Source organism: Arachis hypogaea, chromosome 8 (genome assembly GCF_003086295.3).
Source record: "Arachis hypogaea cultivar Tifrunner chromosome 8, arahy.Tifrunner.gnm2.J5K5, whole genome shotgun sequence".
Classification (NCBI taxonomy): domain Eukaryota; kingdom Viridiplantae; phylum Streptophyta; class Magnoliopsida; order Fabales; family Fabaceae; genus Arachis; species Arachis hypogaea.
Genome location: NC_092043.1, coordinates 44266751 through 44281444, shown reverse-complemented (window position 1 = coordinate 44281444; position 14694 = coordinate 44266751). Strand labels below are relative to the sequence as shown.

General features: G+C 29.6%; 1 long non-coding RNA gene across 1 annotated transcript; it reads right to left on the bottom strand.

Moving 5' to 3' along the window:
- Positions 1-9286: 9286 nt before the first annotated feature.
- Positions 9287-10112, bottom strand: LOC140174621 (uncharacterized). The gene is made up of 2 exons (XR_011864358.1): positions 9881-10112; positions 9287-9779 (listed from the first exon to the last, which is right to left on the bottom strand). It is a non-coding gene; the product is annotated as an uncharacterized lncRNA (long non-coding RNA).
- Between the last annotated feature and the right edge of the window lie 4582 nt (positions 10113-14694).

The window sequence follows — 14694 nt, the reverse complement described above, 5'->3', positions numbered from 1 at the left end:
TACACAAGAATAACTTTAAACAAAGATTTTATTTTTGATACAATGACAATAAAAGATTTATTTAGTTATGATCATTTACTTGGTCAATATTAAAAATAGCTATATTTATTAATATAGTGTTACGTAATTAAATATACATATAAAATTATTTTATGTTGAGAGTATATTAAAATTAAATTATTTAATTAAATTCACATGTTTATATAAGTTTTTAAAGTGTATTCAAAAATTAATTATTTTATTTATGTGATAATACAAAATTAATTGTCTAACACAAAAATTAAATTATTTTGCTATAAGTTTTAGATAAATTGTATAGTCTTTTATTGCACATTAAATTATTCTCGCAGTGCCGTCGACTAACTTATTGTCGCGGATCACCCTACATCTAGTCGTCCTCCTCCTCTCCGAGTCAAACCCACTAAAACAGTAACCACATCCATGCAGCGTCGTTCATGGATTTTCTCTCTCTTTTTTTTTTTTTTGTCTCTCCCTCGCAATTAATACTGTTGTCGACCAGCACGGCGCCCTCCTCTTCACGAACGCAATGCTTTTTTGCGGTGCATTTCTGTTTTTATTTTTTTAAATTTTTTTCGAATGTTTTTTTCGAGTAAATGAATGTTTTTTCTTTTACAGAATTTTAGATGTTTTTTTATAATTTTTTTATATAAGTTACTAGATGTTTTTTTTTCTTAAGTTTTGAAATGTTTTCTTTTGGATACATTTTTTTTTTGACAAATGTTTCTTTTATCGAGTTTTAAATGTTTTTTTTTTTGAGAAAATTAATGACTTTTTTTTACGTAAATTACTGGATGTCTTTTTTTTTAGATTTTAGAATATTTTTCTTTCAAGTGCGATGCACTTTTTTTAAAATTTAAAGAGTTTGCTAAGTTTATTAGTATCTTAATCAATTACCTAGTGGTACCGATATTAAAAACTTTATTTTAGAGCTTTCCATTCAAACTGACGACAGGGTCATAGGATTAAAGGTGATCATTTCCCGTTATTTATTTCATGAAATTTGCGAGCTAGGACTTAGGAGATCCACGTATTCAAAAAATTATAATAAAAATATTATGTACTTGGTGCATTATTGCCGTGGAAGAAACATATACATAATTTGATGTAAGCTCATACGCAAGAGTTTTAATTATATTAAGAGCATACTATTAATTATTAAAGATGTATTTTTAAAAGATATAAACAAGAAAAATATTCTCAAAATGTATGAGTCATTATACACATAGTAGTGGGTACATCTAATTCAAAAAATTTTGACAACATGAGTATAGAGATAGGAAAAGTCTAGAGGGCAGCAGTTTTATTAAATTTTGGCCAGCATGTAACCAGCAGAAGAAGGTGAGCCATTGGATGAAATCTCACACCAATCTCACACCATCAAATCATCATTGATGGTTAGTTGATGGCTAACAATCACAAAAATTGCTGGCCCCTAACATTGCTCATAGAGATATACAAAATGTTTTATAATTATATTTTGGTATTCTAAATAAAATATATATGATTAGTATTCAAATTTTTTTAACTAAAAGTTTAAAAATTATAGTAATCTAAAATAGTAAAATATTATTTAAAAGTTCTGTGTTTTTATTTTACATTTTAAAAATATTAAATAATTTTTGTTGATAATATAATTAAATATCTCTCTTTTTATTAAGTTTTTATATATGTTATTAATTAAAAATCATTTAAAATATCATAGCAAAGAAACTTTTTTCAACTAATACGGTAGGAATTGCAATGTGCAAAGTCAAAGATAAGTTTGAAATGTAATATTAAATTAAAACAGGTTCATTAATCAAATATCATTTTAACACAAAAATTTTATATTTTTTGGGGCTCAAATTTGATAAAATAATTTTTAGATTTAATATTTATTCTGTTAATTCTTATAGTTTGATCAAATTTTTAATTAAATTTTTATAATTAATTTTTTTTTAATTGAATTCCTGTATTAAATAAAAACTTGAATTAAGTTTTTTTAATTTTTTTTTGTTAAAAAGTATAATTTTTTTGAAATATTTATTTTCGTATTTGATGTTGCAAGAATTATGAAATATTATAAAATCAAATATTTTAGGATTATCTTTTTTTCTAAAAAAATAATAACTAGTAAGAATTTACTTACCAATTTTTATCTAATATAAAAACTCAGTTACAAACTTTTAAACTTTAAAGATGTAAGCAAAAAATTAGTGAAATTATAAAGATTAACATACATGATAATTAAATATAATTTTAATATTATCCTAATATAATAGTGTCAAATTTAATAAAACAATAGATACAAATAAATATTAGGCTTCCTTTGTTTAATATTTATTTCCTGTTGACTCTTGTTAATGCATGCTTCACTTTGTTTGGCACACTAGACTCAAGAGGCTGTACCTTATGTAGCACATATAGAATTAAATATTCCGTTTTAATGCATATATTTATTTTACAATTGTTTTAAATAAAAAACAGATATAATCAAATATGGAATGTTGTTAAACAGATTTCATTGTACTGAAAGAAAATAAAACAAATTATAATGAAGAAATTCAAGATAAACTTGTAAGAATTTGAGCATTGTGGTTTTATATATTTTTAAGGAATCTTTGCCTCTTCTTGTGTTGTTTCAACATTATTATTGAAAAGAATGCTGAAATTCGAAAGGTAGTAACAGCAGTTAGTACCATGGAAGAAAAACAAGAAACAAGATAAGAGCAGAGAAGGTATAAACAATTTTGTTATTATAGCATTTAGTTTTTAATTTACACCAAAAATAAATAATAAACTACAGTTGGATAGATGGTTGGAAACATTTCTCACTTGTTAGGAGGTGTTTCTAAATTCTGACATTTGAGGCTTCAATAATTATTGAAGAGGTATTATTTAACAAATAAAGAAAACAAGGTAAGAAAGAGGAGTGAACTGCCAATCCAGTTCTTGATATTTTTTTGAATGACGATAATACAATCTCTTAAAAAAAAAAACAAAAATAGTTCATTTTGATTTCTATTTTCTGTGATATAACATAGTTTTTCTCTGTATATTTTTTCATCGAATTTTGCTAGAAAGATAATAAAAAATCTAAACAATGTGAACGATAGGCTATAAATTCAATCTAAATACATATAAAAAATAAAAAATACTCTATAAATACTTAAATAAAAAAATTCACTCAGTTATTCCAAGAAAATAATCATCTCAAATTCTAATTTATTAAAATATTTTACTCTAATACCCTCTTCTTTTTCAATCGGCTGTTACTCCCACAATTATCAATAATCATCTTACTTTACCGTCATTGCTTGCTTTGTCACACATCGCCACCGGCGTTGCTCATTTATAGTGAAAAAAAAACCATCCACTTAAAGATAAAAATAATTATCCGCATGCCTAATAAATTGAACATCCAACATATTTTAATTATATATAACTAAAATCGACATATATGGAGCATGATGATTGTTCAAATGTTATGATGTATTAGTTTTGAATTGTGATTAATAATTAAAATTACAAAGATCTTATTTGATTTTATTGATAATTATATATGATAAAGTGAAAGCCTATTTATATTATAGTTATAAAGATTTTATTTTGTCAAATATTATAATTATTTTTATTTAAAAAATCAATAATCGGTAAAATTCTAATTTTTATAATAAATGAATGTCAATAAGAATTATGATCGAGTTTTTTTTATAGTCAAAAGTTGTCAAAAAATGTCTAAGAAATAGTATATTTCACTATCAATAATTATAAAATATTTCTATCGAGTATTTTTTATAGTCAATAACTATTAAAATAAGTAGTATTATAAAAAAAAATATTCTCAAACTTTTCTAGTAAACTATTTTTGATGGTCAATAATTATAAAAAGAAGGAAAGATTAAACATTTTTCATCACAATTATATATCTATATGTCAAAAATATTATTTTTCACAAAATTTTTATTAACATGTTTTGATTGTTAAATGAGCAATGTATGTGAGTCACTTTCTATTATTTTTTGAAGTGCTTAAATATTTTCATTCGTGGATGAATGATTTAAATTTCAATTTGATGAATGAATTTGTAATAAACAAAAATATTGTCTTAGGAATAAATCAGATAACATCTGGTGCAATAAAAGAAAAATTCAAAACTAAGATATACTTTTTAAAATATTTAGTTCGAATAAATCATAAAAAATATCTTTAAATTATTGAACTGCTGACAAAATATACTCTATCTTCGCATATGTATTATAATAAGCTGTATCATGAACATGAGTTAAAATTCTGACCAATTTTCCATGTCAATGGAATATTCGTCACCTTGGGCCAAGACTTCAATGGGTTTAATTGACCTTGAAGGGATATTAGTATTACTTTATTAATTAGAAGAAATAATATACACAATACCACAAAAAAAAAAAAAGAAATAATGTACAAAAATCAAATGATAATTAATCTGTTAAATTCAAATGGTTTCTATTGGAAGTCACCAACATATAGTATAGGTACCATATATATATATATATATATATATATATATATATATATATATATATATATTAAGTGTTAGCATAAGTGAATATTTTATATTATTCTTCAGAGGTAGAGATTTCTTGGAACAAACTGCTCAAATTAAAAAACTTTACAAACATTATGTATATTAATTAATATCAATACCAGTAACAACCCATATGAAAGTTTTATTTTAATTGGTTGGACAAAACTTACATAAAAAGATTAATTTTAGCATTTGGTGATATGATATGCTTTGTACTGGTCAAGAATTAATTCACATAAATGCTTTCAAGATATTTTAAAATGTGAGAAAAATAAAAAAATATTTTTATTAATGCCGAATAATTTTTTTGTATTTGATAAACTGTATTTTATCCAAAATTGTGTCAAAATATTTGGATAAGTATTTAAAAAATGCATACAAAAATTAAAGTGGAACAACCATAATACATTATTCTCTAAATTTTATTTTCATTTTCAAAATATTTTGCTTAAATTTCTGACGATTAATGTGTCTTATGTTGTAGGTGAATATCTTAGATACTTTATAGATGATTCAGTACTCCCTCAACATAAAAGAAGGAGAAAATTATCACATGAAATATTCATATAAAATAATACAAATGCGAGGAGTTATAAAATTAAGAATTTGAAAAAAATTCACAACAACTTGTATACGCTTATTTTTTTATTATTTGGGTGAACCTAGCATAAAGTTTATCAATGCATTCTTTCTTCTTTCTTGGTTCATTTCCATGGCGTTCCTCACATTCAAGGACAACACATTTCTTAATGCACTCTTTGGTCTTCCTTAGATCTTCTGCATACTCATCTCGACAATACTTGGTACACTTTCCTAGTGGAGTTCTTCCTCTTTTTTCTGCAATATAATAAGATGGACTTGCCCAATACTCCATAGGAATATTTTCATGAAATTTAGCGGTGCCATTACAAATAAGCACTCCAATCATCAATAATATGATTGCATGCATCACACTAGTCTTGCCCATAATTCTATCTTCTTTTCTCTCTTAAATCACCTTTTTGTTACACACTAGAATTTATACAGGTTTTAAAATATTCCTTTGCATTACTATGTATAGGAATAAGATTATAGAATTATATAGAATGTTTCTCTCACATAGTTTGTGTCCTTTCGTTATACAAAACGCTACAAGATACTAACATAAACAAAAAAAATTACTGTTGTTGAGAGAATTTTGAGATATCTAAAAGGGTATTATACTAATATTATTGAGATCATGGGTTACATAGATGTTAAATTTTTTAGAGATAATTGATAAAAGCATAATGGAAATTAGGGGTTATCAGCTCGGTTTTAGACTAAAAATCAATCGAACCGATCTAATAAGTTTTTTTAGCATTAATCAATTGATTTATTATTTTTACATCAATTAAATCGAACCGAATTGAATCAAAAGTGATTTGATTCGGTTAATTTTTTCAATTTTTAAATTCTAATTAAACAGGTCATTAATCACGGTAAAATGAGGTTCAAAATAGTTAATAAACATAAAATAACAAGAGTACATCATATTTAAATTCAATACAATTTCAATCTATCTCAATAACTAAACACAAAAAAAAACACATAACTAAATATAAAACAAACACAAGAAAATGTCTAATAAACACCATCTTAAAACCAAACTATAAACCAACAAATACACTTTAGAGCTAAATAACAACAAAATCAGCCACCATGATTAATCTGAATAATTCACAACAGATTCATTATCATTTTCTTCGGTTGGTGCAATTTCTATAAAACAAACCAAAAATTAATATAAATTAACTATAAAGCAATGCACATAATTTATGAAAGGAACTTCAAATTTTTTTTTGCATACCTAATTCAAGTTTCTCAAACTGTTCAATAAGCTCCTCAAAATTAGTTATTATTGAAGAAGAACGAAGTCAATTTTGTGTGCAAATTAATGCCTCTACTGGCTTTGGAGTTAAAGAACTCCTATAGTTATTAAGCACTCTACTGTCTTTGGCTATTCATTACTTGCTGGCTGCATACATATAAACATGACAAACAAACAACAACATACATTAAATTATTATCTAAAAAATTTGTTATCAAATAACAAAAATTACAACAGATATATTCTTAAAGTAATAACAAATTATAGTAACAAATTTTTACAGTACCAGCCACCAAAAATTAGGACCAGCAACAAATTATTATCTAATTAAAAATTAGGACCAATAAATCAACAGCAACAACAACAGATTTAACTCAACAAATTAGACCAGTAACAACAACAAATTTTATTCTAAAAATTGGTGAATATACTGGCTTCTAGAAGGTTTGTTGAGTTGTAGAAGAGGACTTGATGACAACGCGGGGTTCTCGGTTGATTGGAGATGGCAAAGGGTTCTCAGTGACAGAGAGGGTTGCTTGGTGACGGTGCAGGTTTCTTGGCGACAGAGAAGTGGTTGGTGACGGAAAAGATTGCCATAGTTGGGACTCGCGACGGCACGATGTGAAACATGCCACCACCGCGGATTGCATGAGAAGGATGGAGGAAAGAGCACTACAGTCTACGACTCTACGGATGGAGAGAGGGAGGCTCTATGGAGGAGAATAGAGGGAGGGAGGGAGATTCTGAGATTCAGAAAAAAGAAAAACGAGGGAGGGAGGCGCTGCGTCTTGCGTGAGTGAGTCTCTCACTTAGGGTTAGGGATTTTGATGTTAGGATATAGGGTAAAATAGTAAAAACATTGGCACTGCATGTTAATCTTTGGTTCGGTTTGGCTTGGTTTGATTTTTATTAAGCCAATCAAAAGCCAGACTGAATCGATCGGTTTTATCCCAAAAAAAAAAACACTACAAGAAAGTACTGGAATAGCGACCGATTTTAGCGATAATAAAAATTGGTTGCTAATAGCGACCGATACAGAATTTTCAGAACCAAATCAATATTGGTCGCTAAATTACATTGAACGACCGATTTTAGCGACCAATAAATTCAGTCGCTAATAGCAACCAATAAGTTTTAAATACAACCAAAATAAAATCGATCACTAAAATCAGTCGTTATTTTTTTATTTAGCGACTGATTTAGCAACCAAAATAAAAATAATGTCTTTAGAATTGTTGGTCACAAAAGCGGTCGCTATTTTTTATTTTAGCGACCAATTTTGCAACTGATAGTGAAATAGGGTGAACAATTGTTTGGTTGCTAATTCAGTCGCTAAATTAATGCATGAAGAGAACGTTGACTTAAACCTAGGTTGGAAAAGATAGAAAGAGGACTTGAACTCACTAACCGTATGCTTCAAGAAATTATGAAAAAGCTTAATTTTAAAATTCCGATTCCTCAACTAGAATGTGGAGAAACAAATATAGGAGAGGATGAAGATGGTGAACGTACGTCTGAAGAGTGATTTGTAATTGTGATGCTAGTTAGTTAATAGACTTTAAATGATGTAATTAGTAATATGATAGTGTTGCATACTTATTACTGTTGTCTATGATATTGAATTGATAAGTTATTTTGGTTATTGTTTAAGTGTGTTTTGATATTTTGGTTATTGTTTAAGTGTTATTTACTTTTATGTGTTAAAGTGCAGGTTTTTTGTTGATGGTTTTTCAATATTTGATGGCATAAATGTAAAAATTTAGTAAAAATGATAATTAAAAATTATGATAGACTAAAATGCTTGGTTGCTAATTAGCGACTGATTTAGCGACTAAAATGATTGGTTGCTAAAATACAGGTCCACACTTAGCGACCGAATTAGAAACTGAAATGTTGGTCACAAATTAGCGACCGAAACAATGGTCGTGAATTGGAGACCGAAACACTGGTCGCAAATTAGTTACCGATTTAGCGACTGAAAAGTTGGTCGCTATTTAGCGACCGATTACTCCGAGACCAATTTAACGACAGAAAATTTGATCATAATTTAGCGACCAATTTAGCAACTGATACTCTGTGATGAAGGTTTGGTGGCCTTGTTAACAAATCAGTCGCTAAAATTGGTCGCTAACGTTTAGCGATCGAAGTTGGTCGCTATTTTCTTATTAGCGACCATAGTTTTTGTGACCACCCAAATGGTTGCTATTCCAGTAATTTCTTGCAGTGAAAATCAGGTTTTTCAATTTTTAGATCAATTATTGTAAATTTTAGTTCAATTTTATGATAATTTTTGGTCCAGTTCAATAATTTACACCTCTAATAAAAATTGTTGTTTCTTTGAAAAATCCTATATCATTTAGAAAAACAACAAACAAAATATTGTTGCTCTATAAATTACTGAAGTAGAGTACATACATAACTGCTACAAATTACTGAAAACAAGTCTTATTAATTAAGAATCAACTTGAAGGCTACCTACTAAGGTGCTAATCTATGATCCCCATCCTTAGCTTGGTCATAATACAAGTGTTGCGCATTAAAAGATATTTTGTTTATCATTCAATATATAAGTTGCAGAAATGTTAAAAATTTAATAAATTTTATTTTGTCAATAGTTAGCTAATAATAAAAATATAGACTAAAAATATATTATTGAGCTATTAAATAAAAAAATAGATTAATAACTAAAAATATTGACAAAAAATAATAAATTATATTGATCTTGAACTTTTTTCTATAAGTTATATATGATATAAGGATATGCCTAAGTAATAATGCAATGTGGATGCGCAGTTCCATGCATGGTAGTAGTAGGGAGAAAAAATAAAGATGTTAGAATGATTTAATGATCAAAATTATATGACACATAATTATTTAGTGAAGGAATTTAAATCTTTGAATAATATATATGACAATATAGTTTTCCATCCATGTGATTATAATATATTGCTATCTATTTTACATTTTTTATCTCTTCAAAAACATGCAAAATAGATAGTTCAGCTACATCATCGATCGAAGAGGCTCAATACAAGGAATACATGGTACACTAGAACACTATTTAATTTTCAGATACATTCCATAGAACTCCATTGAGCAAACTAAAGTACTAGCCAAACATTTGACGACACTTGTTCATGCATTCAATTTCCTTCCCTCTATGGTTAGGAAAGATTCTTCGACATCTGTTAATACACGCTTGAAGTTGTATCTCATCAGATGAAAAATAATAATGTGATAGACTCAAGGGCCTTTCAAGAGAAGCGTCTTGAAATTCAGTAATAATGACAAAATAAATAATCACTCCGGTTATAAGTATTATTGCTAGTGCATTTGTCACATTGATCTTCGCCATAGGTGTTTCTGTTAATGTTGTAAGTGTAAAAAGTGTATAAAATTAGCCTCACATAAAAAAAAACAAAAAAGAGTAAATAATTTATAAAATAAAAAACTCATTTACTTACTATCTTAAGTTTTTTGAGTTAGATAATGTCTTCTCATCTTATTTTTTCTCAAAATTTTTTCGATATTCGAGAGCTCTCTACAACAACCCAACAGTCTCTTAGTGTATTTTTTCTCTTTTGGCTTGCAATCACAAAGTTATGATTAATTCGACTTTATATATAGAGTTAAATCATTCCTAATCTTATTATTATATTCTATAGGATTCTCATCAAGTTAACTAGAATATTTGTAGCTTAGTTTGTGTCCCATTTATGTACTAAGAGCTATAGATTGATTCTCAACATAAACAAATTAAATAAAACAAAGAATTCTCATTGTAGAAAACTATTCTTTTAGAATAATTTATTGTATTGTTTGCCTCTTGAGTTCACTGAATTCAAAAAGTAGCTTATTTATAACAATAATGCAAACTGAATATAAAATGTAGCTTACAAAGAAGAGAAAAGCTATGTACATGTAAAACCATTGAAATATAATATTACTATATTTTTGAGAAAAGCTATGGGTAAATGGTATGGGAAGTGAGGAAGAAAAAAAAAATGTTCTAATTATTTGTTAAAAAAAATTACATGAGAAATAACAATGACACAAGTTACTGTTTTACACATATTTTTGGAATGATCTTTGAGTCATCATGTGGCTACATTAGAAGAGAATAACATAGTTACAAACCGTACCAGTGGTTCATAAATAGTAACATAAAGTTATGGTAACTATTTAGTTATAATGACATTAGAAGAGACTATGGTTACAAATAAAGTCACAAACAGTGATTATTGATAAATGATTACTACTTTTTTAGCTATAGTCACTATTTTAAAGCGTGACAATATGCAAAACAAAAAATTATAGTGGGAAGTTTTTAATTGATATGGTAATATAATATTGTTGCCTAATTTTCTTTACAAAGAGGCAATGCTACTATAAAATTAGTTATTATAGATGGATATTTTCGACAGATTTTATCCCACGGAAATATAGACAGAATTTGCGAGGAATTTTTTGTCGGAAACCAAAAAAATGAATTAACATAAATTACAGACGGAAAAGAGAATCCATCGATAATTCTATCGAAAAAATTAATTTTTTTTCGTGGGAAATGATTACAGACGGATAATTAGATAAAAAATATGCTGCGTTTTATTAAATTATTACAGACATAAAATCTGTCTGTAATTTAAAATATTCCGTCGGAAATATTGAATTAAACCAAACCTACCCCCTCTCTCTCCCCGTGGCAGGCCCCATCCAAACTCTGTTTCGAGCTCCATTCACAAATGAAACACGAGCTTCTTCCTCTCTCCATCGTACGAGTTACTTCTTCTCTCCGTGGCTGCTACTTCTGCTTCTTCTGCCGCTGCCGCTGTCGCCGCTCTTGTCGCGTATACTCCCATCGTCACAGAGCTCTCTCTGCCGCCGCTCTCATCGCATCTGCTCCCTTTGGTGCCTCTTCCATCTAATCTCAACTCGCTCTTTCAGTTCTTCTCGTAACCATCTCAAATTTCAGGTATATATATCCTAATTTTGTGATTCTATTCTTTGTGATAAACCTTAGGGCTTAATTTTTCTGTGCCAGTTTTAGGTTTATCATACGCTGCTTTTGTGCTTCGTTTGAAAATCCGTTCTTTAAATAATTTTCAAAGAGCTTTTATAGAGGGACAAAATCCGTTGGTAACTTTGTCGGTAACCAAAAATCTATCTGTAATATAGACCAAATCTGTCTATAAATCTGTCTGTATTAAGCAATTTTCTAGTTGTGAACAATTAAAAACTTGTTACCAAAAAGATGAATTTGTTATATTTTATACACTTCTCCAAATACAGCCTTCTACCATTAGAAATGTCAGTGAATTTTTTTCCTTATCAAAGGTAATATTTTATTGATGAAATAAATGGTCTACTAGGGAAAACACATGGAAATAACTGGAAAAGATTCAACAAAGACCAAGGTTCAGATGTAATTGAATTAGGAAAGTAACTTTCTTAATTCCACATTAACATTTCCATTGTCTTCTCTCTCATGAAGAGCACCATGCCAAGTTCGGCATCTTCCTCTCTCTTGCATGGATCTACAGGCCACACTACAAGAAAAACAGTGAGTACCGTTAGATTTAGCATCGGACGTTAGCGACGAAATTACCGTCGAATTTACCGGCGGTAATCTCGTCGAATTCATAAGGTTTATTATTTACTGGCAGATTTTGGGTTCCGACGGTAATTCTTCCTGTAATATTTGGAGGGAAACAAAAGTAAAATGACGCATCTAGTTAAATCCGACAGTAAAACCAATTAGTGAAATGATGCATTTTGGTGACCTGCAAAAGTTTACCGTTGAAAAAATCCAACGGTAACTGGACATGAATTCAACATGCAAACCCTTTTCTCCCTCATTCCAGATTCACTCCCTCTCTCACTAAACCACCATCTCCCTCCTTCCCTCTCCCCAAAACCACCATCTGCCGCCGCCGACACCGACACCGCCACCACCACAACCCCCTCTCCGTCGCTGTCAGCCCACCCACCCACAAGACCCCTTCGTTCTTCTTCTTCTCCTTCTTCTCCGTTCTCCAAATCACCACCGAGCACCACAGAGCCACCACAGCCGCTCCCTAGCCTCCGGTCTCTGGTGTCTGCTCGTCACCATCACCACCACCACCGCCGTTGCCCAACTTTTTCTCTTCGATTCGATTCTGCCTCTGCAACAATAGATAACATTGAAATCTCTATATTGTTAATTGAAATCTCTATATTGTAACTCTATTTGTTTTTACAATTAAAATCTATATATTGAGTTAATTGAAATCTCTATATTCTGTCTCTATTTGTTTTTTTAATTGAAATCTCTATATAGGCTAAAATATTTTGTTGTAAATTGAAAAAATTGTGCTGATCTGTCCATTTTAATAGATCCAAAAATGATTGTTAAGTTATATTGAGCTGTCCATTTTTATACGTGTTTGAAGATGGCTGAATTTGAGTTTATGAATATGCTGAGATTTTGTTGATTGTTGAATTGGATTTTCTTATTTTGAATTTGAATTTGAACTTTAATTTCAACTTTGAAAAGTGTTTCAATTATTGAACTGAATTGCTGAATATTGTTGCTGGAGTTGTTTGACATTGTCTAAAATATGTTGATTCACTATGTTACGGATGGTTTTGATATATGCAGACACGATGACAGGAAGAGGTGTTGCGGATCAGGTTATTGGTCGTGGTTGAAGCCGTGGTCAGGGTAGAGGAAGGGTTTTCTCCGGTACCTCCGGGACTTCTGGATCATCTCCCTCTACTCCGACCACCCCGGTCACACCACAAGTTATGGGTTTAGCAGATCAGTCGTTCATCATGGTTCCTAACCCCAATTACGTACTGCGGCCCATGGCAACGATGCCGCCTTCCACCGCTTAGTAGTCCACATCCACGGCGACGCCGAGTCCAACGACGGATGCTGTGGTGCCGGAGTCCAGTATGACAGTGATGCTGTAGCTGATGCCCATCCACCACCTACTATCATAGAGTTGCATATTTGGCTTGATGGCGGCACGAGGTAATTATAACGTTCAATGCTCATGTATTTTTTGTTTATTATTTTCTAGTTTTATTGATTATTATTCCTGTTGTTGCTGAGATTTTTGGAAAAATTGGTTACTGTTTAGTGGATTTAAGTTGATTTGGAATGCTTCTGGTCATTGTTTTCTAGTTTTGTTGATTATGATTCCTGTTGTTGCTGAGATTTCCTAAAAATTGATTCCTATTTAGTGGATTTAGGTTGATTTGGAATGTTGCTGTTTATTGTTTTCTAGTTTTGTTGATTATGATTCTTGTTGTTGCTGAGATTTTCTGAAAAAATAATTCCTATTTAATGGATTTAGGTTGATTTGGAATGCTTCTGGTTATTGTTTTCTAGTTTTATTGATTATGATTTCTATTATTGCTGAGATTTCCTAAAAAACTAATTCATGTTTAGTGGATTTATGTTGATTTGGAATGCTACTGTTTATTATTTTCTAGTTTTGTTGATTATGATTTCTGTTGTTGCTGACATTCCTAAAAAATTGAAGCATGTTTAGTGGATTTAGGTTGATTCTTGTTTGTGGATTGTTGTTGTTAGGTTTTTGCTGAACCCGAATGTATGTACTCAGGAGATGACTAATGTCATCAAACTGATGTACGACATGCCCTACCCGAACTACACGAAGATTTCTGTTGAGACCAGGCAGTGCTAGTTTGAGAAATGGGCGGTAATTATTTTCATTGTTTCTGTTTTAATTCTTTTTTACTAGTTTATATCATCTATCTATCTTGTTTAACTGGATTTAAAGCTTCTTTGTTGCAGCTACATTTTATTTGGGATGTTGAGCACGACCTGGATGGCCATCCAGAAGATATTCAACTATAGGATGGGTAGGCGGCTCCAGCAGATGCTGGATAATGTCTTTCTATTAGTAAACGGTTGACGAGTGATATCTTTCTATTAGTTTATCATGTAAAATTTAACGGTAATATTTATATGTATCGTTACCTACTGTGACATGTTTATTTATGAAAGATCGTCATACACATAACAATTTTTGAAGCGAAACTTTACCTATTTTAGTAAGATTTGTGATAAATAGAGAGCACTTGATAATAAAAGTTATCTAAAAATTCAAAAAATAATAAACGTTTCACTGTCCAAAACTACATCGTTTTCATGTTCATATGGTAGCAATGGAACACACATTGTAGATAACAAAATATATGGACAATTCCATTTCATTTTGTACTATCCATTTATGGAAGGACATATATTCCACCGTTTGTTTTTATAGAG